Source organism: Equus caballus, chromosome 12 (genome assembly GCF_041296265.1).
Source record: "Equus caballus isolate H_3958 breed thoroughbred chromosome 12, TB-T2T, whole genome shotgun sequence".
Taxonomy (NCBI): domain Eukaryota; kingdom Metazoa; phylum Chordata; class Mammalia; order Perissodactyla; family Equidae; genus Equus; species Equus caballus.
In genome coordinates, this window is record NC_091695.1 from 6,358,958 (window position 1) to 6,386,117 (window position 27,160).

The window sequence follows — 27,160 nt, forward strand, 5'->3', positions numbered from 1 at the left end:
CTTATTTCATGGGTGCAGTTGCAATCTGGATTTGATGCCCCTGAAAAAACCAGGCATGATGTCCAGATGCTGGCTTTTTCTCTCACGAGAAACTTTGCAGGCTCTTTTGTGATGTCGTGTGGATGTCTTAGTCAGTTCAGGCTGCTATAACACAGTACCATAGAAAGGGTGGTTTAAACAACATACATTTATTTTTCATAGTTCTGAAGGCTAGGAAGTCCAAGATCAAGTTGCCCACAGATTCAGTGTCTGGTGAGAGCCCACTTCCTGGTTCGTATATGGCCATCTTCTCACTATGTCCTCACACAGCAGAAAGAGAGAGCAAGAGTACGCTCTGAGGTCCCTTTTATAAGGGCACTATCCCATTCATGAGGGCTCCATTCTTATGACCTAATCACCTCCCAGAGGTCCCACATCGTAATATCATCACATTGAGGTTTAGGATTTCAACATGTGAATTTTGGGGGACACAAACATTCAGTCCATTACAATGGATATTTTTTGCAACATTCCATGGTTCAGTACACTCTCTAGCTCACCACCTGTCAACTCACGCCTCACAGAGGGTCTGGCAGTAAACACTGGCCTCTTGTGGCGAAGAGGAGACATGCACAGCCCTCCAATAACCCTCTCTAAGGAAACTGCCACTATTAATCCTCTTCCTCATCTATGCGTATTCACACGATGAAGATGGGAGACAAACACTTCTCTGTTATTCTTGGCCACAATTCCAAGACTTAAAACCTCCCATTAGGCATCAATAACTTTTTCCTGCTTGTTTTAACTTTTACCATCTGGCATGTGGTAAAACATCCTATAAATATTAAATGAATGGTTAATAAATGGATAAATCAATAAATGGATGGGAGAATAACTCCATTAAAGAATACAATCTTTGCGAGTTTGAAGAAATACCAATATTCTCTATATAAATCCTTCTGAGAGAGAGTCACTTGGGGGTGAAGCATGTAGTGGAGAGTAAGGGTGATGCCGTTGAGAGGACTGTTGAGGAAAGAATCATAATTGTCTATCTTCATTTCTCATGCATACAAGCTTGGATGAATAAGATATGTCAAGGGTCTGCTTTCCAATGGTCAATATCCAAGAATACAAGACCCAGATCTCAGTTTAATGACTGAATCCATACATGAGATTCTTAATCCATTGGAACGAAGGCTCAAGACTCGAGGTTGGAAATTAGGCAGAAATGATCCTGAAGAAGGAAGATACTTTGCCAGGGCTACAGGATATTTCAGCTATATTATGGATGAAAATAACTATTTTGGCCTAGAATTAATATTAAATTATAATTTCATAATCTTTTTTTTTTTTTTTTTTTTTTGCTAAAGAAGATTTGCCCCGAGTCAATATTGGTTGCCAATCTTCCTCTTTTTCCTTGAGGAAGATTTATCCTGAGCTAACATCTGTGCCAGTCTTACTCTATTTTGTATGTGGGTCACTGCCACAGCGTGACTTGATGAACAGTGTAGGTTTACACTCAGGAATTGAACCTGGGCCGCCAAAGTGGAGCATGCCACGCTTAACCACTAGGCAACAAGGCCAGCCCCAAATCTTCCTCTATTTTGTATGTGGGTCGCCACCACAGCATTGCCGCTGACAAGTGGTGCAGGTCTGCACCTGGGAATGGAACCTGGACCACCAAAGCCAAGCATGTGGAACTTAAACCACTAGGCCAAGGGACTGGCCCCTCATATTATTTTTTATTTGCTCCTTTTTCTTTAACTGACTAAAATGTATTGTTTTCACAGCATTTCTCATTGCATGTTTTATTTAGAGGATAAAAAATGTCCCCTCTTCCTGGACAAATGCATGAAAGTGTGACTTTTCTGGCTCCCTGGCTCCCTTTTAGATAATAGCAGTCCTAGGATAACTTTAAATAACACAGTGTTGGCATTTTCAGTCCAAAATACTAATCAAAACTTCACTTTTGAGTTAGCATAAATTGGCTTTTTTTTTCCTTCCACTGTCTGGGCCTCTTTGGGCTCGAGTCTTGTAGTGGAGGAGGCAAAGTATATGTTTTCTCCGGTGCCTCTTCCTCCGCTTTCTAACTGCTGATTTGATTGGAACAGGTCAAATTTTGGTATTGGGAGGAGTGTACAGAAGGAAGGGAAAGAGATACTGTGACATAGGTCAGTCAACTTCGGCTGGTGGCTTGTAGTTGTTTTGTGAGGCAGATGGTTAAACCTCTAACCCTGGGTAGGCCTGGCTTATGTTGTCTCTGATGGCAGAGGTTTCCATTGGCTTCTTGGGTTTAAATGGTGACTTCCCACCTCCTTCAGTTGCCTTTTCCTGAAAAGATGCAACTCTATTCAGCTACCTGGTGTTTTTTTTCTCTACCTGTTGCCCTCCAGTAATAGACCTCCAGCCTTTTTCTGCTCAGGTCTCAGGACTCAGACAGCCCTATTGGACAAGGTTCAAGACAACCGCTTGTTGGGTTGTGGCCCACTACGACAACTCTTACATAAATGTGCCCCATAAACTCTGGGAATGAAGACCTTCCTCAATGAGGAGCATTCTCTTGGTCCTCCAAATAAATAGCCTTTCTTTTGTCATCAAGAATTCCAGGGCAGGAGTCAAATCCCACCCCAGAACTGACTTCCTTTCCCAGGTGTAAGTCAGGCATCGGCCCCCAAATGCAGGAAGCACATTTCATATTGTCTGGGAGATCCTCTTGAAACCCATTGTGCTAGGTTTGCAGTGGGAAAGAGCAAACCTTTATTCTCCTCTCAAAGAGGAAGTGGAACTCAAAGCCTGACAGTAGCTCCCTTCAAAGAAGTCTTATTTTCAAACTCTCCTTTTCTTCACATTCTCACCTCTTCCTCTTATAATTTTTTGATTGGAAGACTCCAAGAAGCCTGAAATTAGTTTCCCCTTGAAAATCTACACATGGAAATTTGGCTTTGGAATTTTGCATCTCTTCTGTCTTGGAGTTTTCATGGAAGTCTGGTTTTCAACACACTGTTATATAGTGAATAGATACATTCAAGTTTCAAACTACAGATTTAGATTGAACTTTCAGAAATCAAACTATATGTAAATCAGAAATGTTCTGTCTTTGTAAAGGTAGCCAAACATGTACTCTTTCTCCAATTTTTACTTGCATTTAGTGGCTCCAATTTTTTTTTTAAATTGGGCTTTAGTGCTGGCTAATTCAGTTAATTCTAGTTAATTCGACTTGTAATGATGAGATGAAGTGGAAGGCATTACATGCTCTGACTCCCCGATTTCTCTTTGTAAGTTATTTCCTTGCCTTTCCAGTTTCTTTGAGAATTTAAGAGCTACCAGATCGTAAGCAGCTGTGTGCCTTTTCATCTGAGCAAAAATCTTAAACTACTAAATGAAAATTTGTTCTTTTTACTCCCTCCATACAGTTTCAGTAAACTGAATTAGCCTATTTCATTACATGAAAATTCCCTCTGATGAGTGAAATAGCTACTAATGAATAAAACTGTCAACAATTAGATAAAGCAAGTTGCTAAAAATCTAAACTATTTATCTGCTTCAACAGCCAGCGGGAATGTGGCCAAAGGAAATTGTATCTGTTCTCTTCCTCTACTGTCCCAAGGTTTAGTTGTGAAAATCCTCATCAAACTGCCATTTTTTTTCCTCACTTGAAAAAAATAATTCTAATTTTTACATGGAAGATTAAGATAAGAGTAGCCATGAAAAAAAGAAGAAAAGACATTGGATAAAATTAACCCTACCGGATGTAAAGAAACTCAGAATATTGCAGTAATTAAAATAGAAGAGCAGTGGCACAGAAAGAAACCAGCAAATAAATGGCCAAGACCTTTTAAATTAATTTAAATTTACGTAATAATGACTTCATTTCAAACCAATGAAAATTTAATGAATTATTTAAGATTATTTAATGAATAATGCTAGAACAAGTAGCTATTAACTTGAGGAAGTATACACATATATAAAACATATGGGACAGATGTGCTGAAATATATATCTTTAGTGTTTTACTTGACAGTAAATTCTAGTTAAATCGAGAGTTAAAGCTGAAAAGTGAAACTAAGAGAAGTTACTAGAATAGCAAATAAATTTCAAAAATAATGTTAAAAATATTGGACTAGGAATTGTGTTTATAGGCATGACAGGAAGACCAAAAAGCTTCAAAAGAAAAAAAAAAAAGATAAATAAGTCTACATAAAAATACTGAAATTTCTAGGGGCGGCCTAGTGCGTAGTGGTTAAGTTGACGCGCTCCACTTTGGCAGCCCGGGGTTCGTAGGTTCGGATCCCAGGTGCAGACATACACATCACTCATCAAGCCATGCTGTCGCAGCATCCCACATACAAAATAGAGGAAAATCAGTACAGATATTAGCTTAGTGACAATCTTCCTCAGCCAAAAAAAGGAAGATTGAAGACAGATGTTAGCTCAGGGCAAACTTTCTTCATGAAAAACAAGAAGAATGCTAAAATTTCTCAATAGCAAGAATTATAGAAATATAAAAAAAATTAAAGCCAATAATAACTGGGAAACATGCATAATATATGATAAGACAAAGCACCTACTTTAGATGTATACAAAGAAAGCATACATATCAGGAAGAAAAGTCTAAAAACTAAATAGAAAACCAGGCACTGGGTATAAAAAGGCAGCTTTCTAAAAATAAGATCCAAATAAGTCTAAAAATGTAAAAACATGATCAACCACATGGTAATTAAAAACAAATTACAACAGTGAGTTTTTTTCACCATTGAGATGAGCAAAAATAAAAACTAATGAATACATTCAGTGTGGGTTAGAGTGTGAGGACAGACCTACTGCGCTATTGGTGGATATGTTGGAAATATATTTTTGAAAAGCAATATGGTAATGCCTATCATAATTGTAAATGTGAATCACCTTTGACTCAGTTTTTGTAGTTTAGGTTTTTTTTTAACGATCCACTTTTAGCATTTTAATCTAGAAATATATTGGTCTATAAAGATATGTATTTTAATGTTGGCAGTAACTCTACTGGGGAAAAATTTAACTGTTCATCAATAATGGGCAAGATTTAAATTCTTATATCCCCCCAAAGGAATACTCTGAAGCAATACTGTACAATAACAAATGAGAAAAGCACGTAACAGATTAACAGGTATAGAATGGGCCCAATTGTGCTAAAAAATATGCTTAGAAAATACCAAAGTATTAACCCCATACAGCTAATGGTGGCTTTTTCTGGAGACAGGGCAAAAGGAGGGGCTATGTTTTATTTTTATTTTGAGCATTTCTGTAGTTAAATTAATTTTTGAAATAAGAATGTGTCACTATTATAGTAATCACATAAAACACAATGAAACAGGGGCAGATAGAAGGCTTGGCAGAAACAAAGCCTAGATTTAAATAGGACATAGCATTTATAATATAGTACTGTGTGATGCTAATGTAATTGAAACTATGGAAGTCTATCCAAAAAATCTTAGCCTGAGAAGAAACAAACTGCCTAGTCAGCAGCTAGCTCATGTACTCACCAGGCCAGGATGAAATAAGACCTTGTCATCTTTACCCAAAAAGGATTAGTCCTAGGGAACAAATTCCTTTTCTTATCAAGTCTGAGAATGGCAGGTTTTACTGAAGAAATTCACCGTAACTTTGAAACTTGGAGGTCTGTGTGTGAATATTTGTAGAACTAATCGTTATGCTTTGTGACATACTTTAACAATTACTGGTTCCCCTATTTATCTTCCAAGGCTGCTGGGGATATTATGTGAAATAATAAATGTGAAAATGTTGTCAAAGGGTACGTAGGAGGTAATTATTATTGTTCAAGTGTTGGCTTAAGGCACAAAAACATCACCATAAGTAATAACCATGAGTTTTTAAAATTGCAGCTATTAAATTAAAATAAGGAAATACTGCTTTGGCTTCCCAAACTGACAAAGCTTTAAAAACGAAAAACTTGATGAATGCAGTGTTGTGAAGGAGTAAAATTCGTTGTCTCTCTGGAAGGCATCTTGGAAATATATGTTAACATGTCTTAAAATAAGCAGATCCATTGAACCAGGAATTCCCTTTCTAAGAATATATCTTGAGGAAATAATGTATAAGTATTTCATCCCAGCATAATTATAAGGTAGCAACAAATTAGAAATAATATAATGGCCAACAACAGGAGACTGGTTAAATAATTACGGTATTACATGTACTCATTACAAAAATTCTGTTGGAAATTAGAAAATGTACATGAAATGTTATTAAAGATTAAACAATTCATGTATAATATGGTCAATTTTGCCAGAAATTTTGCTTTAAAGATAAATAATAAGGTTGACATGGCTAAGATAACTTACCCATGTTAACAATGTCATTAAAATAGATCCAGCGGACTTTCAAACTAACACACATGTGTGCACACAACAAACAAAATGTGTATAATAAAGACCATTTAGTTCAGTACTCACTGTGTGACAGGAAATTTTCATACAGCATCTAAATAAATCCAATAAAAATCCTGTACTTTGCTCACATGATTTCAGAGATGAATAAATAGAGGTTCAAGGAGGCTGAGTGTCTGCCCCACAGCCAAATACAAAAAAACAAAACAAAACCACAATGACCATGTGGGCCCTTCTTCTTGATGGAAAGTCCCTCTATCTAGGCTTAGAGCTTTCCTGTGATTGGAGACCTCAGCTGAGCCTACACAGAGCCTTCCAATGTGAGTGCCTGGAATCTGGTAAGCTGCTCACCCACTCAGTTGCCTAAGTTAATAGGCAAGGGGAAAAACACTCTGGGACTTTGTGGAAGATATTTTCACAGGAGTGTTAGAGAGCCTAGAGAGATGGGGAAATGGAGACAACAATATAACATTTGAACTCAGGATGGCCCTTGCGTGACAAGAGGCAGATAAACTACAGAAAGAAAGGTTTAGATATTGGGCAAAATTTCCAGAAAAATTAAAGAAGCTAACTGGTATGATGGAGAAAAACAAAAAACAAAACTGTTTCTCAGCCCAAGTCTTTCCCAGGAAAGCATTCTGTCAGGAAGAAATGGCTTCAGGGCAAAGAAGAACTCCAGGGTAGAGGTGTAATATGCTCTATTAATAAATGATAATAATGGTATACCTTTTAGGCAATATTTGCTAAATAATGAAGGGTCTCTGAATATTAAGGGCATTTTACCAGAGCGCCCTCACATGGGAAGCAAAGTACGGCATAATTTGTCTAATAGAAAGAATTACAATTTAATACACTGAAAGCCCACCAAAGGCTTTAAAGGAATTATGTCATTTTATACCCAAAGTGACAGAAACAGTACAAAATGAAAAGAGGCCTGGGACACCCAAATTACTGTGGTCAGTAAGTGAGCTGTAAAAACTGTTCAGCTAAAGACATGGGTCACTTTTTATGGAAAAGGATGGATGGTCCAGAAGGAGAAACTGAGAGTTTAAAGAGTGGAGCCATGAGTTGCAAAAGAGCATTCGTAGGACGGGAATGGGCCCTAATTGAAGAAGTGAGATTACTGTGAACCAGGGCCTGTTCTACGCCTCCAGTCTGTACTATGGGGGGAAGGATACCTTCCACATTTCTGCACAGAAAACATCATGAAACCAATGCAGTGAGGACTGACAGCAGCACGATGCTTGCTTGCTATCTCATGTGCTTTGCATAGTGGTGAACACCGGGAGAAGGAATCTTGGATAGAACAGCATTCTCTACAAAGACCGGAAAGTGAAGCACCTGCAGAGAGCATTACATCCTCGGTGAGTTACAGGTAGTGCAAGGAAGGACGATTCGAGAGTAGTCCAGAGGACTTGCTCGTATGCATGTGTGAACAACCCTCTGCAGACTCCCAGAGATATCAAGAAGAAGGGCTGCATTTTGAAGGGGATGAGGCCCTGCCATCAGCAATTTTGGCACTAAATAGAATTTGATATTACATATCAAAGAGACCCTTATAAAATGTACAGCCTAGTAAGGCAAAAGTTAATTTAAGTTACACGTGTTTAGCATGGAGGGTGCAGAAGAGAAGAAAATTCTTAAAGTCTGACCTGACATCTTTTCCTACATCCTGAGTAGCAAGAATCCAATCATGAGGAAACTAGATTAATCTACGAATTCCTCAATTGTTTTTATGTGCCTCTGTCTCAGTTATCTATTGGCGTGTAACAAGCAACAACACTTAGCAGGTTACAACAATAACCGTTGCAATGTATTTGACAGTTCTGTGGGTTGTTTTGGAACAGATGGGCATTTCTTTCTCTGGTCTCACTGGAGTATCTTATGTGGGTATAATCAAGTGGTGGGTGAGATCAAAGTCAACTGGAGGCTTGACTAAGACGTTGGAAGAGGTGGCCTCTCTCACTCTTCGTGTAGTCTCAGGGCCTCTCTCCTCTACATGGAACATGAATTCTTCACAGCGTCTCCCTAGAAGGGTGTCTGGACTTTTTTACATGAAATCTCAGTGTTCTCAAAAAGCACAAAAGTGAAAGCCACCAGACCACCTTGAGGATTAGTCCTAGCACTGGCAAAATATTATTTCATACACATTCTATTGATAAAATGAGTCACAGGGCCAGCTCAGATTCGATGTGGGAGGGCATCAGCCAAGAATACGAATGTAGGAGATGGGGTTCTTTGTGAGTCCACCTTCGGGATCAGCTACCCCATGACAGTAGCCACTATGTGTCAGGCACTGTGCTAGGGTGAGGTATACAGTAGAGAGTAAACTCACATGAGCTTGCAGCCTTCAAGGAGCCTGAAGTCTAGAGGGGAGATAAACACCAAACAAGAAAAATTGCACAATAACAATTGCTCCAAAGGGGAAATACTGTTGTTTTCAGGTGGATATTGATGCTAATAAAGGAGGTCAGAGAAGACTTCTTGGGGAAATATGGCTGGAGCTAATGAGAAGGGTAGATAACAATAAGCAACATGACTAGGGAATGGAGTAAGAATTCCAGCAAGGGGAAACAGCACCAATAAAAGCCTGAACAAGTACCAGGCACTGAAAAAAAGGACAGTGAAGTTATAGCTGAAAAATTGTGGTGGGCATCTTGATGTAAGAGCAGGCTGGAGAGGGAGCTAGGAGCCTTGCGTAGTCTTCATTTTAGAGCAATGGGAAGCTATTGAAACGTTTCAAAAGTAAGAGGTGACAGCATCAGTCTTACATTTTGAAAAGATCCCTCTGGCTGCAAGGTGGAGAGTGGCTTTAAGGGTATGCATCAGAGATGACTTTATTTCACCTAGGAGGATATTGCAACCCTCCAGGTGAGAGGTGAGCTTCTTCCTCTCTTTTATTTATCTTAGTAGTGCTGGATTGATGACGGACAGGCCCTGGAAGAATTGCTTTCATTTCTTTTCTAATCAGTTTTCAGGATTCTATTTTCTTTTTCTTACTCAGATAAAAGCGATTCTGGGTCCAAAACAACTTACAGGAAAGTGTAATCGAAACCAATCAAATGAAGTAAAGAATATCTTAAAAGGCAGGCAAGACAGGGAGCCAAACTCGACTCACCTTAAACTCTCAATTCTTTCAGAGTCATCACCTCCAGGAGGAATCCTCTTAGAATCTCTAATAAAGCAAACCGCAATGCCTAAATTTTCCTTTTCTTTGTTTTCTTCAAACTCAAGTCCTAAACCTTATCAATTTACTTACTCCTCCAAACAGAAGTGTTCCTTGATGCAAAGAGTGACACAGATGTGGGTTCAAACCCTTGCTCTGCTGAGTGAACTTACATAAGTTTGTGAACTTCTCTGAATGTCAATATTTTTATCTAATAATAAAATAAAGAGCTTAATAGAATATGTCCAATAAGTTGCAAAAAAGTCAATGAGATGATGCACGCAAAGGGCTTAGCCTAGTGCCATACATCCTAGTGGTTACAAGACACACCTTGGAGTTAAATCAATCTTGGCTCAATTCCCAGCTCTGCCATTTATTAACTGTAGGGCCTTGATTAAGTTATTTACTGTACTGAAGCTTCAATTTTTTCTTCTTTGTAAAATGCATATAAATATAATATCTCTTTATGGTGTTTTTGTGAGGATTACTTGACAAAAGCCATAGAAAGTACTTAATAGAGTGATTGGCATATAGCCAACATCTAATAAATGGTAACTGCTATTATTATAAAAATTATTAGCTCTCAATCAATTTAATTCAATTCTTCCTTCTCCCTTCACCAAGACCTTTTTCCCATGCATTGTCTTCTCTTAATTGCCTGCAACTTTCCTTACATGCTATGCATTCTCTTTTCTCTCTCTCCTTCTCTCTCTCTCTCCCTCCCTCCTTCCACCTTCACTCCCTCTCCTGTGCTCTCTCTCTCTCAAAATCTGGACAAGAAAAACAGTGAAATAACACAAACAATTGAAACACCTAAGAATTCAGAAAGTTAATTTTGGAAAAGTAAATTGTTCGAACACGGGAAATAAGTCACAATTTAATAATTTATCAAATTAATTTAATTCTTAATATAGGACTAGAGTTTTATAAACCCCCCTAACTCATCTATTATCACTGGACACATCAAAAGTTTGGTATTAAAGCATCCACTCACTTTCTCCCATAAATAGTTTGCAGAGTGCCTTTCAACCATGAGATGGATATGATTTAAAATTTTTATGGAGTTAATAGCACTTTTATATTTATTCTAGGTTCAGATATTGTTATTTAGATTCTAAAAACAAAACTCCTTTCATTTCTATACAGTACTTCACTTTAGTGTCTAAGTCCCATAGTGAACAAAACTGTCTTGTAAAACTTAATTAACACATAAGCATAAACCAGGTCTTCTTTTACGTTTTTTCTCATATAAGGAATAGAGGAGACACTTTGCAATGCCAAGCATATTTTTCCTTAGTTGTAAAAGGACAGCTGTTTTTGAAATACAGCTGCCAGAAGGAAACCCTCAGAGAACTCTGATTTACTGTTAAAATTGGTGGAAAGTGTAAGAAAATGATCAAAATATTTTAAATGCACAGTCAGGAAAAAATAACTTTGCTTTCTATATATGAACGGTAATTATACTGTTGAACCCTACTATGAAAACTTGTTAGCTCAAGTTTTGAGATGATGCAATATTGAGGTGTCCATCTTAAAGATTTTTATCCCATGGAGCATGCTGATATGACAGATCTCTTGGATAACGTTTGACTTCGTGAAATGGGCTCGCTCTCTCCGCTTTTAATTGTACAGTTCTAATTATGTTCAATTCTGTTTATATTTATACCAGACTATAAAACTTAATGAGCCAAAATACAAAATAATCTACCTAGGATATTTTTCAGAAATAAAATAGCTCGCATTTTGTGGAGCAATATCTTCAGACACAGCAGTTTCTAACTATTATTGGGGAACAGCTGTTTTTTTATCCCTTTTAAATATTGTCAGCCATATTTGAAGTGAACCAATTAGGACTTGTGAAGTTCTACAGCCAAGAAAGGGCCTTTAATGTGTGTGATATTTAAGTGATGTAATTTCATTATTAAGTACAATGTTAAATTGACGTAGCTCTGTCCACGTGATTAAAATTCCTCTTATGATGACATGCATCAAACAAACTTCGTTATCTCAGACCCTCTTCATTCAGAATGCATGATAATTAAAGAGAGAAGAGGCTTGAGATTATAGGCACAGTTACATGTGAAGAAATCTTTTACTGAACAAGGGAGATGGGGGGACTTTTTCCTTTAAAAAATATTTGAGAAACTAAATTATTCTTAGTACTCTAGCAGTGTTGACTTGCATGATTATCTTAATATTAGCTACTGTCACTGTGATGGAAAATGTTCCATGTATTTTATTTATGTAATCATATTTAACCTTATGAGGTGAGGATAATTAATTTTAGCTTATAAATTTAAAAAACTGCTACCGTTTCCACGAGTTCCAAGGACTTATCCCAGGTTATTCTGCTGTCAGGAAGGAGTCGTCTTCCAGCTAGCTCCCTAGTGCATTATTTTCCAACTACCCTACCAGGTCTTCCATTTAAAAACAAGATTGCTAAACTAATGAAATATAGAATTTTAAACAGGACAATCAGTGCCTCTACTTAGCATTGCTAGACATTCAAAAACAGTCCATACATTTGATTAGTTTATATCCACCTTCTGCCTCTCTTAATAAGTTCTAAAGAAGGAGATGGTAGCGTTTTGCATAACTGGTACTGACAGAGTTTAAAGAAAACCAGGCACATGGCTGGGGAATATTCCCTTTTTACTTCTTCCTGCATAATTTTCCATGAAATCAACAGGGCCCCATGCAAGAAGTGAAGCAGAGGTATTCAGACAAGGACATACGCACCTGAGAAGCCAACCCAATTTCCCTTCTGCATAAAATTACCTGTAAAACGAAGCTAAAAATAAACTCTTAATGCAAAGAAATGGTTGGAGTTGGCATAGGACCTTTAAGCCATATTCTGATTACCCCTTAGCGCTGTGTGAAGTGTATCTTGTTTCTAACTCACAGGGGGATTTGTCAAAATGTGTCAAGCAGATACTCTGCACTATTTATCGAAAGTCCACACCACCCAGAGCATTGTATAAAGAAGGGCATGTCCCTTAAATAGGCCAGAACGAAAGACTGGTTAATCGCCGCACGTCCCTGAGCAATGTGGAACATGGCTGCATAACAGTCACATTGGCTCCGTCTGATAATAAGCAAGACTCAAATCTTAAATTTAATGAAATAGTGTATTACTTCTGAAAATTCTAGAACGCCTCTCTCCAAAACACAAATTTTGGGAGGTGTGGACATGCATAATTGACCAGCAGAAAATACAACCTGCTAATGTATATGTGAAATAATTCAAATACGGAGTGATAGCACCATACTATAATCTCTTTTAATTTAGATTCATTGCAAAGTCAAAGAGAGTGGGACAAAAAAGAGTTCACAATTGACAACTTTTCCGTTGTTCTATTGATAATGTCTACTCTGGAAGGTACTGATCCAGGAAAACAGACTGTCAAACAGGAGAGAGAGATACCAAATTTGTAATGTTTGAAGAAACCAAGACTGAATAAGGGCACAATATGAATTTCACAAGGTTATATTACACGTCCGGGAAGGCAGAGGTGGGTAATCTCCTCTCCAGATTTCTCTGCAACTGGGTGTTTTAGGAATAGCTCCCACTTTTCAAAAGACCTGATCAGATCACACTGACAAAGGACTATGAGGGTCCCATTCATCTTTAGACATTAGCTCTACCTACAACGAAGCCTGAAAAAGTAGAAATCCCTGGGACTGTGAAGTCAGACAGATTTTAGATTTAATCTCGGATAAGGGTTTTACAAACTTATGACGTCTAGACACATACATCATTGAAACATAATATACTTTACCTTTTGGAGGACACAATGTTTCCTTCTTTGAGGAGCTATCGCTAGGATTAGGTGTTATGTGTGCAGCACACCTAAGACACACAGTATTAGATGATGGCTCTCCTCTTCTCTCTTTGTATCCCTCTTCTAATTAATAAATTTTCTTTGTAGTGGCACTAGATACTTTGCCGAAATATTGTTTTTTTCTCGTGCAGTCACTGTATATTGATGGTATACATTCAAGCGTGGCATAGAGGTGATTGGCATTTTTGTAATATATGTTGCTATTCGTATAATTTACTGTTTAAAAGTAGAAATATTCAAGCCAAATCCACTGTTTATATAAAAATATATGCATATGCTGGAGAGACAAGGAGACAAGAAGCATTAACAAAGGCTGTGACCATTTGTGGAGTGCAGAAGAAGGAAATTTTCCCCCATTTGGAGAATAATGAAACTCTGGTTAACTATGGGAGCTGAAAGGGCAATCAATGTACAAAGCTAATCATGCTAGCTCTAATAAAAAGCAACTCAGAAAGGAAAAACTGACAAAATATCTGCAGAGCTTGCACTTCAGATATAATTTAATTTAGAAAGAAGGGTCCATGAGACATGAAGCATTTAATACAATAGTAAAGATGATGAGTCATTTAATAGTCCTAATGAAGAGCAAGTGATAAGAAAGTCAGCTTGGAGGCTGGGTTTATAGCAATCAGCTCTCCTTTGAATATTACGATGCTTTGAATAGTTACTATTCACGTTATTTCATTCACTCATTCATTTCATTCACTTGTTACTTGTTCATTCATCAAATAATTATTGAGGGTATATTACGTGACAAATACTGGTGCATAGACTATGAAAGGACATACGGTCATTGCCCTCATGAAATGCATAGTTTAGTAGAAGAAACAGACAGACAATTATGAAGTAAACAAAGATACGAATGAGACACTTTTTTTCCCATTGTGGCAAGCATTTGCAGGAAATAAACAGGGTGACGAGTTAGTGGATAGTTCAGGGACACCATTTAGGTTGGAATAGGCAAGTAAGGCTTCTTCTGAAAACATGCATTTGTACTGATTCCTCGGGGAGTCAAAAGAGCAAATCATACAGATCTATAGAAGTGAGCATTCCAGCCAGATGGAAGAGGAACGTTAGATCTGGCGAGTTAGAAAAACATCACAGAACAGAATGGCTTGAGATTTGTGAGCAAGGTGGGAAATGCTATGAAAATCATTTGGAGAGGTGGGCGCCTCCCTCAGATCCTCTTGACTATTTGTTGAAAAATGTCTGGGAATGGAATGGGATATGTAGAAGCAGGGAGGGCAGTAAGAAGCTGTTGCAATTGTCCAAGTGAGAGATGGTAGTGATGTGAACTAGGGGGCTAAGAGTGGAGATGTATTTTAGTGTAGAATAAACGTCTATTTGCAGAACAAAGAGGATTTAGTGATTCAGAGAGAGAGAAATCAAAGATGCTGCCTTTGTTTTTAAGTTGAACAATTGGAAGGATGAAGTTGCATTTGCTTAAATGTTAATGACCAGTGGAGGAATAAACCAGAAGGGTAGAAATGAGTCAAGTGATCCTTTTGGACATCTCCGGTTTGACAGGCATATTACACCACCAAAATGGGCTTCCCCAAACAGTACATTGGTTTTTGTGGTGATAGAGGCGACCACCAGCAATGTTGTTTTACAGTGCTGCTTTTGGAAAAATGCTTCACATTCAGGAAATAGTTTGGTTTTTTAAAAGATTTTGCTTGAAACCTTGGGACGTAGACCATCTAATTGGCCAGAAGGCCAATGAAGCTCCTAATTTGGTTTACGAAGTAAAGTTCTTCATAAACCAAATCAGGTAACCAGACACAGACATATGTATTTGCCTAGAGTTCACTGAAGTATTATAATAAAGCCAAAAGTCATCATTAATACTAGAAAACACTGGAAGCAGCTGCAAAATGTTAAAGAAAAAGTCATTAGAAAAAACGTCAATACCTAGGAAGGAATCCAAGCTCCTTCACTTATAAGACCCATAACTCCTCAATTTCGGTTTTCTTTCTATAAAATAGACATAAATTCCTAATCCATTAGGTTGTTTCGAAGATTAAATAAGATAATGATGCACAAGTATGTAAAAACGCAAAAGAAGTATAGACATACTTAAGATAATTCATTGGAATAATGCCCTGGGTTATATCAAATCTATGGCCCTAAAGAGACACAGCCTGTTACTGTATTATCTTATTATTTCATTTTGCCAACATGAACTTAATTTGTAGTTTCAAAGGAAATATTGCAAACAACAACCTTTTTTTTTCATTTTGAACTACATTTATTTCAAAGTTCTGATAAATTGATAATTAGCCCACGTTCTTAGGTACTTTCTATTTCACCAAACCTTTCTTAGTTTTGTGATTTATTGAAATGGGTATACTTCCGAAGATAATTTCATTTGAAATATTTCCACAGAAAACTAAATTCTTAGGAATGGCTTTGGGGCATAGAGAAGAAAATGACGGAATGTGTTGACACACAGTATTTCTATATCAGAGGTGCCTTCAGCACTTTGGTGTGAACTCATGATAATATCATCATGGCAGGGTAAGTAGATGGTAAACAATACCATTAAAAACAAAACACACAATGTCTGCTTACACTCAGGGTTCTCAGTCCATATACATGACCTATGTCATCCAGGAGCTGGACCCTCATCATGCTCAAGAATCCTGCATTTAAATGCAGAGAACCTAGATTGCTCTAACAGGAAAAAGAAGACAGTGTGATGACACTCATAGTGAAAACGAAGTGCTTATTGTTTTATTCAAAATTAGCTGAGACTATTATCATTTAGAGTAAGTTAAGCCTGGATAAATAACACACCAGTATGCTCAAGCAAGATATTGGCAAAGGTGAATATTAGTTGCGTTCTTCTAAAGCTGCACAAGACTGTCTTATTTCATAGGTCCAAATTTCGAATTGAATGCTGGTATTCTCTCTTCCAAATTATGATGTTCTTTTATTCAGATAGGTACACAGAAAATGGTGACTACAGAGTAAAAATTCCTTTCTTACTGACTGACTGACTTACTGATTGAATGACAGGCTGGAGGGATTGAGGGAGGAAGAAAGGAAGATATGAGGAATATTTCATTAGAAAAATGCTCCATCTGTGTGATACAGAAACAGATGAAAAAGACTAGGTTTTTCAGTTCCTCTCATGTTTTATACCTGCCGAGAGTCGTTTAAACCATGTTGTCCACTCCCAAGACTTCCCTTACTCTACTCACCCATTATTTCCTCCCCACCCTAAAGTTATTCACATTGCCTAGAGAAAAAATCTCTAAACATTGATATTTCTCTTAAAAACGGTTATCATCAATGCTTAAAAGTGTTAGAATCCTGTCGTAGGTCATCATCATTGAGAAGACATGACCACTGGTTGACCCTTGAGCTGGACCTGGGCAATCAGAGGCTCTTCACTCCTCCCCTGTCCTTGGAATGTTCATTCTGCCCACTGTTCCCACAGTGGAAGCCATTTTCAAGGATTCAGCCTTGAGAGAGTAAGCTGTTGTTGAGACGGTTTGGACAGCATAGGGACTGAAGCCAGTTAAGACCTCTACATAAACTTTAAGATTCTCATGGGCTGGTGCAGAGATCTTCTCATCTTGCAGCTGCCTCAGACAAGCCTCGTATGTAAGTTCCCTTGCGTATGAAAACTGCCATATACCATTCTGGAGTGGTCTGTCTCTCTCTTTGGTCTCTCCTTGCCCTCTGTGTAAGAGGGCCAGTTTGTGAACCAACAAATGTAATAGTTTGTTTTACTGGTAGGAGTCTCCTTCTGATTTGACATTCAGAATTATTAATGATGTTTATGGTTTTAGACAAAATAATATGAACTAATCATACTCCATATCAATTTGCAAAGTTGAAGTCCATCATACCTCAAATAAAGAGAGCATTTAAATGAATTGCCAACCCTACACATTATAGTGACTTGCAAATTCTCAAGAAGTGATATAATTCAATTCCTGTAAGCTAAGCGTGACTCTGAATATTGGCTCTGGGCTCTCCTGTGGCTCTCCAATCTGTCCATAAATGCATCTATCAGTTGTCATCAATTTAATGCCAATGTTAGATGGATACCTCCCAAATTTATATCTAGTCCTGACCTTTCTCCAGATTCAAATATCCAATTGCCTAATATAATCTTCATATGAATGTTCCACAGAGCTCTCAAACTTATCAAGTCTAAACATCTTTCAAGTTTTCACCAAAACATATTCCTGCCCTCCCCTACTTCCAATCAATTTTTTCTCAATAAACTGCACTACTGTTTACCTAGTTACTCAAAATAGAGTCCATCTTTGTCTTGTTCTTTTCCTTTCCTTCATCTAATAGATTAGCAAACTCTATTAATTTTACTAGTCCCCATCCCCCAGAAGTATCTTAAATTCTCTCTCTTCTCTCCATCCCCACCAATATCTTCTGGTCTGAGATACATAACCTCGTCCATGGAATACTGCGGATCACTCTTAACATTTTGCTCTATTCCCACTCTTAACTTTACTTTTATGTATCTGACACAGAACGCAGCTACAGCCCTTTTCTTAGAACATACACTGAATCTCACGTCTCCTTTGCTTCCGCGGCTGTCCATTTTTCTCATGATAACATCCAAGCATTTATCACGGCCTGGGTGGCACCACATGAACTACCCTGCACTGTTCAGTGCAGTGGTCACTAGCCACATCAGACTGTTTAAACTCAAATGAAATTCATTTGAGATTAAATAAAATTAAAAATTCATTTCTTCAGTTATTCTAGCCACATTTCAATCGCTCAGGAGCCCTACATGGTTAGTGGCCACCATTCATGTGGAAAGTCCTATTGGAAAATGCTGATACGAGCTGCTGTTCCTTGACTCAAACTGATCCCATGCCATTCTTACCCTGGCTCACCACTTCCTAATCACGCTGCTCTTCAGATTTCTCACCATGCCACGCTCTTTCTCAATTCGGAGAGTGCACACAGGTTTTCTTCTATGCATGGAATGTTCTCTTTATTCAATGTATGGGTACGTCATCTTCATCATTTAGATTTTAGCTTAAAATCTACCTTCACAGAGAAGACTTCGTTGCTCACTCCATACAAAGCAGGTCTCCCTTTGTTGGTATCTAGCTTAGCTCCTTATTTATTACTTACATTACGGTCATTACAATGTGAAAAATAATTTACGTATTTGTTTTCTTTGTTCCTGTATGACTTCTTCATGAGAATGGAAGCTTTAGGAAATCGGACTTCATGCTTATCTTGTGCACCACTACATACCCACAGTCTAGCACAGTTCCTGACACATAGGAGGCAACTCCAGAAATATCTATTGATGGAATGAAAAGAGGGCAGGAATTTAGCCATTCATAATGGTTTCTCATAGCCCTTACTTTAATATATGCTCACAAGTTTACACAATTTTGTTCAATTAAATCATATACTTCATGCCCCATGCCTGCCTCTCACATGCATGTTGTTAAGATAAGCACAAAAAGTAAGCATTCCCCAAGTTAACCTCTACAGAAATATAGCTTTACAGTAAATATCAGTTTTCCTTATAACTGGCTTGCTATTTTTCTTTAAAAATATTTACTTAAGGCGATGATACCATAGTTTCACCTTTTTTATTGTGCGAAAATATACATAACATGAAATTTACCATTTTAGTCATTTTCAAGTGTACAGTTCTGCGGCATTAAGTACATTCACATTGCTGTGTAACCATCACCACCATCCTACTCCAGAACTTTTCATTTTCCCTAACTGAAACTCTGTACCCATTAAACACTAACTCCCCCTTCACCCTGCCCCCAGCCCCTGGCAATCATCATTCTGCTTTCTGTCTCTATGAATTTTACTACTCTAGGAACCTCATATAAGAGGAATCACAAAATTTTCCTTTGGGGACTGGCTTATTTCACTTAGAATAATGTCTTCAAAATTCATCCATGTTGTAGCATGTGTCAGAATTTCCCTTCTTTTTAAAGCTGAATGATATCCCATTGTATGTATATACCACATTGTTTATCCACTGATCAGTTGATGGAACACTTGCGTTGCTTCCACTTTGGGGCTATTGTGAATAATGATGCCATGAAGATGGGTTTACAAGTATCTCTTTGAAACCTTGCTCTCAATTCTTTTGTTATACAGAAGTAGAATTGCTGGACCATATAGTAATTCTACGTTTAATTTTTTGAGGAAGCATCATTCAATTTTCTATAGTGGCTGCACCATTTTGCATTTCTAACACCAATGTACAAGGGTTACAATTTCTTCACATCCTCATCAACATTATTTTCTGTTTTTTTGATAATAGCCATTCTAATGGATGTAAAGTGGTATCTCACGGTGGTTTTCATTTGCATTCCCTTAATGACTGATGGTCTTGAGCATCTTTTTGTGTGTTTATTCTTCATTTGCATAGCTCCTTTAGAGAAATGTCTGTTCAGTTTCTTTGCCTACTTTTAAATCAAGTTGTTTGTTTTTTGTTGTTATTATTGAGTTTTAGGAATTCTTTATGTGTTCTGCATATCAATCTCTTATCAGATTATTTGCAAATATTTCCCCCCACTCTGTGATCTCAATGGTTTATAATAGCTTTTAATATGTGTTGATAGCTATGTCATAGACAGGTAAAAAATATTTTGTAAAATGCTGTTCATTTATACTTGATTTCCTTGAGAAGACTATATTGTCCCCCACTGCCCCCAAACCCTGCCCCGACCACCATAAGAAGAGTGTTAATGTTACACCTGGCTCTCCTCTTTCTTGCCTTTCACTGCTCCTTTTGGGGAGGAGACTAATTTATCTAAATGATGAATCACTGAGCATCTAACATTCATTACTTGCTTGGCTGAAATAAATGATTTAGTAGCCATATGCATACGTATTTTCACTCTGTCCCTGCATGAAGTGCCCTCGACCGGGAGGAATCAAAGTTTCTGATACTCATGTTTCCCTTTCAGGTGGGTCTAGACTTCAGAGGAAGTAGTAATAAGCCTCACTTTTCATTGCATACAAAACAATACTCTCCAATGTAGCTTTAATAGCAATAACGTTGATATTTTGATCCCTATCTGATGACTCTGTTTCTTGCTTGATTCAGGATCCAGATGGGAAAGGGATGTGATTAATTATCACTCTCAAAATCCCCAACGAGTAACACTGAAGTAAGGCATTTTCCCTATATGTGCCTCATTATCCCAGTCTCACTGCTGCTCATGCGAAGTTTCCTGCAAATGTTTATTAGTTCAATATCAACATCATAGGTTTTGGATGGGACAAAACAAAATTCCTGACATTTCAAAGGTCCAAGTTGAGTCTTGACGATTTTATTTCAGGTACTCTGTGGAGAACATTCCCACAGTAGACAGAGAGCTAGACCCGATGATGATGGAGTTGTTTTTCTACACAAATTTATTAAATTCTATTAAATTACAATTAAAATTACAATCATCAGCCACGACCTCAGAGATTCTCTGGCCTTCTTGTTAAATACACACACACACACACACACACACACACACACAGAAACACACACACACACACACACATATATATATCTCTTCATTTATTTTAAGCTTTAGTGTAAAATTCCTATTAAAATGATTATTAAAATTTTTATGATTCAGTACATAATTTTTTACAAGTTTGGAAGATTAGAGAAGAAACCATAAATTCAGACATCAAGTAGTATCATTGATCTGGACTCTGATGATGTTTTGTATTTTGTATTCTTTAAAAAGAGGTGGTGAGGAAAGTTTCCAAAATGGGAAGAAGACAAGGATTGTCTTTTATTTGGTTCATTTCTGTACTCCCAGGACCGCAAACAGGGCCTGTAAGGAAGTTGAAACTCATTCATTCCTGCATTCATTCATTCATTCATTTAAAAAAATCTTTATTTGGCCCATACTATGGGCCACATGCCTTGCTAGGCCCTACAGATAGTAGACAAAAAGAAACAGATGTGGTCCTGCCCTTACAGAGGTTACATAGGCATACATCAAATAATTACAAAGACAAACATAAGCTTTCACTGTGATAAACAATATGAGAGATGATTAGGTACTCCATAGCAGAATAAATAGGGAGATTGTATGTAAGTAGGTAGGCAGAGGAAGGCATCGCTGAGGATATGAAATCCAGCTGAAGTGTAAAGAATGAATAGGGATTAGTTGTGTGAAGAGGGAAATGCAAGAGGAAAGCATTGCAAGAAGAGGGATGGTCGAAGAATCGGTAGAAGTACAGAAACTTGAGAGAACGAAAAAAGGGCAGCGCATATGGAACAGTTAGAGAAATTAAGATCAAGAACGACTGGACAGCAACAAACCCAGAATTCTATTCTTTAAAATAACATTAGAAAGTCTAATACCTAGGAATAAATCTAATGGAAGATGAAAAAAACCTCTACACTGAAAACTCAAAAGCATGATCGAGATAAAGTAAAGTAAACCTAAATGGATGGAGGGATTATTTTGTTTATGTATTGGAAAATTCAGTATTGTAGGATATAAATTCTCTTCAAATGGTTTATAGAGGCAATAAAATCCCAAACAAAATTTCAGCAATTTATTTTGAGATTGACAAACTGATTCTAAAATGCCAATGGAAATGCAAATAGCAAGGCAATCATGAAGAACAATGAACTGTAGGAGCTAAATTGCCAGATATAAAGATTGATTATAAAGCTATAGAAATTAATACAAGATGATATTGGTGGAGGTATAGATCACTAGACCAATGGATCAGTAAGTCCAGAACAAACTCACACAAAAACAATCACTTGATTCATAACAAAAGGAGTATTTCATTGCTGTAGGGAAAGACATGGTCTTTTAATAAATTGCACATCTATATGGAAGAAAGAGTTTCTTGAACAGTATTATATGCCTTACAGAAAGAAACAAAATCAATCCCAGATGTAGTTTAGATCTAATTGTGAAAGGTAAGACAATGAAGATTTTAGAAAAAAGCAAACACTATTACTTACTTTATGCTGGGTAAGTAAAGATTTATTCCATAGGACACGGAAAAGACTAACCATAAAAACCGATAAATCAGAATACACTAAACAGTAACCATTATTCATCAAAATGCGCCATTAAGAATGTGAAGAGGAAAGGCACAGACTGGGAAAAAATATTTGCAATATTTATTTCAACAAAGAACTCATAGCCAGAATATATGGGGAAAAAAAGCAACAACCCTCAAATTCATTTGACATTGTCAACGATACAATAGACAAAACGAGAAAAAAGCTTGGGCAGCCACTCCATAAAGAGAATATCCAAAACCAATAACCAAATGAACAGCACTCAAGTTCTAAAATCACAAGGGAAGTACAAATTAAAGCCCAATTTGATATGAGTGCATAGTTACTGTTAAAATGAAAAGAACAGAAAATGTCAAATGTTGGGACACTGAAACTCGATATAATTTTGATGAGAGCATAAATTGGTATATGCATTTTAGAAAATATCAGAAATATCTGCTAAAGTAGAATATATCCATGCCCTATATTTAGATATAACCTCACAAAATAGCATAGGAGTATTCATCAAAAGACATGTACAAGAATGCTTATAACAGTATTATTTGTAATAGTTAATATGCAAATGACTCAGATCTTCATCAACAGTAGAGAGGATTTAAAAAGTGTAGTGTGTTCATAAAATGAATTCTATGCAGCAACAGAACAAACGGCACGTTTGTATACACAACAATGTATGTTGTTGGCAGAGGAATGAAATAGATCGATGATCCTGAAAAGTTAGTACAGAAATAAACCAACACATACATAGTCAGCTCACATATGATGAAAGAGATGTTTCAGTATAGTGCAGACAGCTTAATTTTGGACAAAAGAAGCCAGATTTATAAACTACACATTGCACATTCTCATGTATAGAAAGTTGGAAAACAGGCAAAAGTAATCTGTGGTGGCAGAGGTCAAGATAGTGGTCACCCTTGTGGGCTAGTGACCAAAGGGGACTGAGAGGACACTTCTAGGCACAGGAAATATTCTGTTTCTTGATTCTGGGAGCTGGTTCCACGGGCACATTAACTTTATGAGAATCTATCAAGCTATACACCTAAGATTTGTGCACTTTTTTGTACCATGTTATACTTTAATAAAATGTTTACTTAAAAAGTTAAAGAAAGATATAAGTCAAAATTGAAAGCAGATGCAGACAAAGCACAGTGTTAAAAACTATGATATCTTTATCGTTTATCTAAGAAATAGAGAAAATAGTTGAAAGGTTTTAATAAGGAATATTGGTCTTATCAGATGGCAGTGACAGGAGAAAAGAAAAAATATGGACAGAATAGGGATATTTGGTGGGTTAAATCAACCAAATGTGCTGATGGACTCAATATTGCAGGAGGCAGAGGGAGCAGTTGTCACGATCCCCAGCCTTAGGCGTGCATACATGGATGGATGGCAGTACTATACTCTTTGAATTCAAATTCTAGTTTCCTGGAAGGAAAATTCTGAATCGGCCTTTGGAAAAATTAAACATGAAGTGCCGTTGAACCATCTAAATGAATGATGAGTAGATAGTTGAATATAGAGGTCTACACCACAAATAGAAGTCAGTACCAGAAATATATATTCATAAGTTATCTGTCTATGGATAGAGGACAAATTGAATAGGGAGGATATCAATAACGTGAGAAAAGTAGAAAGGCTGAATCCTGAGGAACTTCAGCAGTGAATGGCACTGTAGTGAGAAATGAACAAGTATATAACGCACAAGTGGTCAGACAGGTAGAATAAAATCTAGGGCACAGGTGGATCATAGAAGGCAAGAGAAAGAATTAAGAAAAATGGGAAGGCCAGTAGTGTTGACTGCTGTTGAGAGGTCAAATAAGGGGGAATTCAGATTATACATTTATTCAGCAGAATAAATAATTCTTGAATGAATAAATAAATTATTGAAGTTAGATTTTCTGTACAGTTAATAGTGTAAAAGAAAACCATTGCTTTGGAAAATACCGGATTGAACTGGGTGAAAGTAAACAGCACATCATTCACAGGGTGGAGAATGGATCCAAACAGGAATTCTTTACACTTTGTGTTTCTAGTAACCTTATGTTGATCATCTTCCAAAACCTCACTATAGAAAAAGGTTCTAACTTGACATTACAGAATCTGGTCTTTTAGATGCATGCTTACAATTTTGGTTTAGTTGCCTAAAATGAGGTTCATGAGTCAAAACACATTGCAATTTGCATTTAAACCAAAGACTTTTAAAGTCCCTATTTTGACATCCTGAAACTACTGGTTTTTAGGAGAGCAATTTAAAAATGTGGAAGTTTGGCTGAAAATTTCAGACCAAGCATAATAAAAAGCAAATGCCAAGAATTAGAGTCATTCTTAAAAACATTTTCTAAGGTGAAGGGTTTCAGACTTTATGACAATTCTAAAATTCTGACTTCAGGAAAACATAATTTAACATCCTATTAATCAAGATGGTTAATTCTTCAGAAATATTGACCCATACTTTTATCTCTGATAAACAATCTTATAATGTAAAAAAATAAATAATAGCTGGTGCGGTGTCAAAGTACTTAAGGACACAGTTCTAGAGTCAGAAAGATGTAGTTTTGATTCCTCGTAGTGTCAATTTACATATTGGATACATGTTAAGCCCAGGTTCCTTCTGAAGGAATGGGCTTGCTTGTGGCATGTATCTCATAAGGCTAAGAGGAGTTAATGAGATCTTGTTTGAAAGGACTTAGCACAGGGCCCTGTACTCAGAGAGCATTCACTGGGTATAGCTATCATGGTGATCGACAAAGAATGAACACCAACAATGCCAAGTAGGAGCTCATGGACTTGTTCGTGCATTCAAAAACTATTTATGAAGGATATACAAATCATTAGGATCTGAGTCAGGGGCTGTGAAAGACCCAGTGATGATCAAGATACTGTCCTTAAGATGTTTATAACATAGAAAGATAACTAAGATACATACACAAATAGTGACTGTAAGACAAGAAAAGTGGCATGTGCCCAAAGAAAGGAAAGATAGAGGAATAGGGGAATTTAGGGAAGCTGGACACCCCTGACTTCTGAAAGCCTGGAGAAAGTTTCACTGCCAGGGACAAATGTAGTAGAGTCACAAGCGCAGGCTGAGGTATGGGGGGCTCTGTTTGACTCCAGACTCTATCATTTGTTAGTAGTGTGACCCTGTGCAAGTTACTTGAACTTCAGTGACTCAGTGCTTTCATCCATAAAATGGGTCTCTAATAATGTCTAGTGGATAAATGCGGTAGCATATTTATAACAGCACCTGGCACATAGTGAGAAATCCATCAATATCAGGGGGCATTTTTAGTGCATATATCAAGCCCACTAGCCAGCTACCTGGCTTTTGTGTGTTACCTTCCCTTCCTTTTCGGGTGAGTTCTTTTTAGCCAAGGTAATGCAGAATGATCCTACCCATCTCACCTCCATGACCCCGATTGACATAACCCAAGCAGGGTCAATTAGAATTTAGATCCCACGGATTTGGAATTGTAACTAAAAGAAAGTTGAGTTCACCGGCAAGTACAAACGGAACTGCTTCATGTGAACCTGGGAGCTGAGGGCAACATATCCTGTCAATTAAAGTAGGTAGCAGAGAAAGAGCACTTAAAAAACATAGAATAAAGCAGACATGAGGAGAGAAACAGAAGTGCAAAGTAGAAAACCTCAACAACTATTTAGACCTTGCTTCCAGTTTTTCCCTTAGGCCAACTTTACTCTTTAAATTTGATAATTTCCCGTTTTTACCTAAGGGAATACAAATTAATTCCTATCACAGGCAAACAGAAAGCTCACTAAATCAAGATGGCATATTAACTCTGTTTTGGAGAGTAGGTAGTAGTAAGATGAAATGATGAAAGAGAAGGACAATTTGGCAGCTGAAACATCTTGATCAAAGAGACTCATTAAAACTGTATATAATTCACTTCAGTTTGACTTGAGGACATGGTAGAGAAAAGAAAGTAGTGAGTAACAAATGTTATAATAGTAGTTAGGTTTCAGATTATGAAGAGTCTGGAACAATGTGGTTAAGCACGTGATGTGACAAGAAGGGATTTTGAGATAGGAATGATATGATTGGACTTGTGTTTTTATGATGATAGTAATGATTAATTAAAATTTATAGAGCACATAATATGGGTTATGCCTTTTGCTAACCTTTTTATGTGCATTTTTTTTACTTCATTTTCCAACAACCCCATGAACTATGAACCTTGTGATCATATTTTCAGATTTCAGATACAAAACCCTAGGCTTAGAGAGGTTATATGATTTGCCAAAGGTCACAGAGCTAGTATGTATCAAGCCAAGCTCTGCTAATATTAAACTTTTAACAAGCATGCTATATTTCCCATAGCATGTTGAATGGATTTACAAAACTTATAACCTCTACAGGGGACAAACAGGTAATAAAATGAGCCAAACAGCTCACATGTAAAATAACAGGGAACAGTAGAGATTGTGGCAAACTCGAGCTAAATGTAAGATGCATTCAACTTCCAAGAGAATTCAAATTCTATTTCTTTTTTTGGAAATTGAATCTATGGAACATATATTGCCCTTGGATCAAGGCTGATTAGATTAGAGGAGAGCCTTGGGATAAGAAGATCAATTATATGATCATTATAAGTTAAGAGGAGAGAGAAAATGAGATTTGAGTGGAAGTAGGGGGAAAAAAGAGGAAGGCCTATAACTCAGAGATACAAGGAGATCTTGATGTCATACAAGGAAGCTAAAGTGAAAGGCAGGGATACACTCTACCGTTAAAATTTAAAGAGTCTTTGACTAGAAT

At 37.1% G+C, this 27,160-nt stretch overlaps 1 protein-coding gene across 9 annotated transcripts in view; it reads right to left on the minus strand.

Annotated features, from left to right (window-relative positions):
- Positions 1-27,160, minus strand: part of LRRC4C (leucine rich repeat containing 4C) — a 1,157,697-nt gene that overhangs the window by 352,973 nt on the left and 777,564 nt on the right. The gene's annotated exons all lie outside the window — the stretch shown is intronic.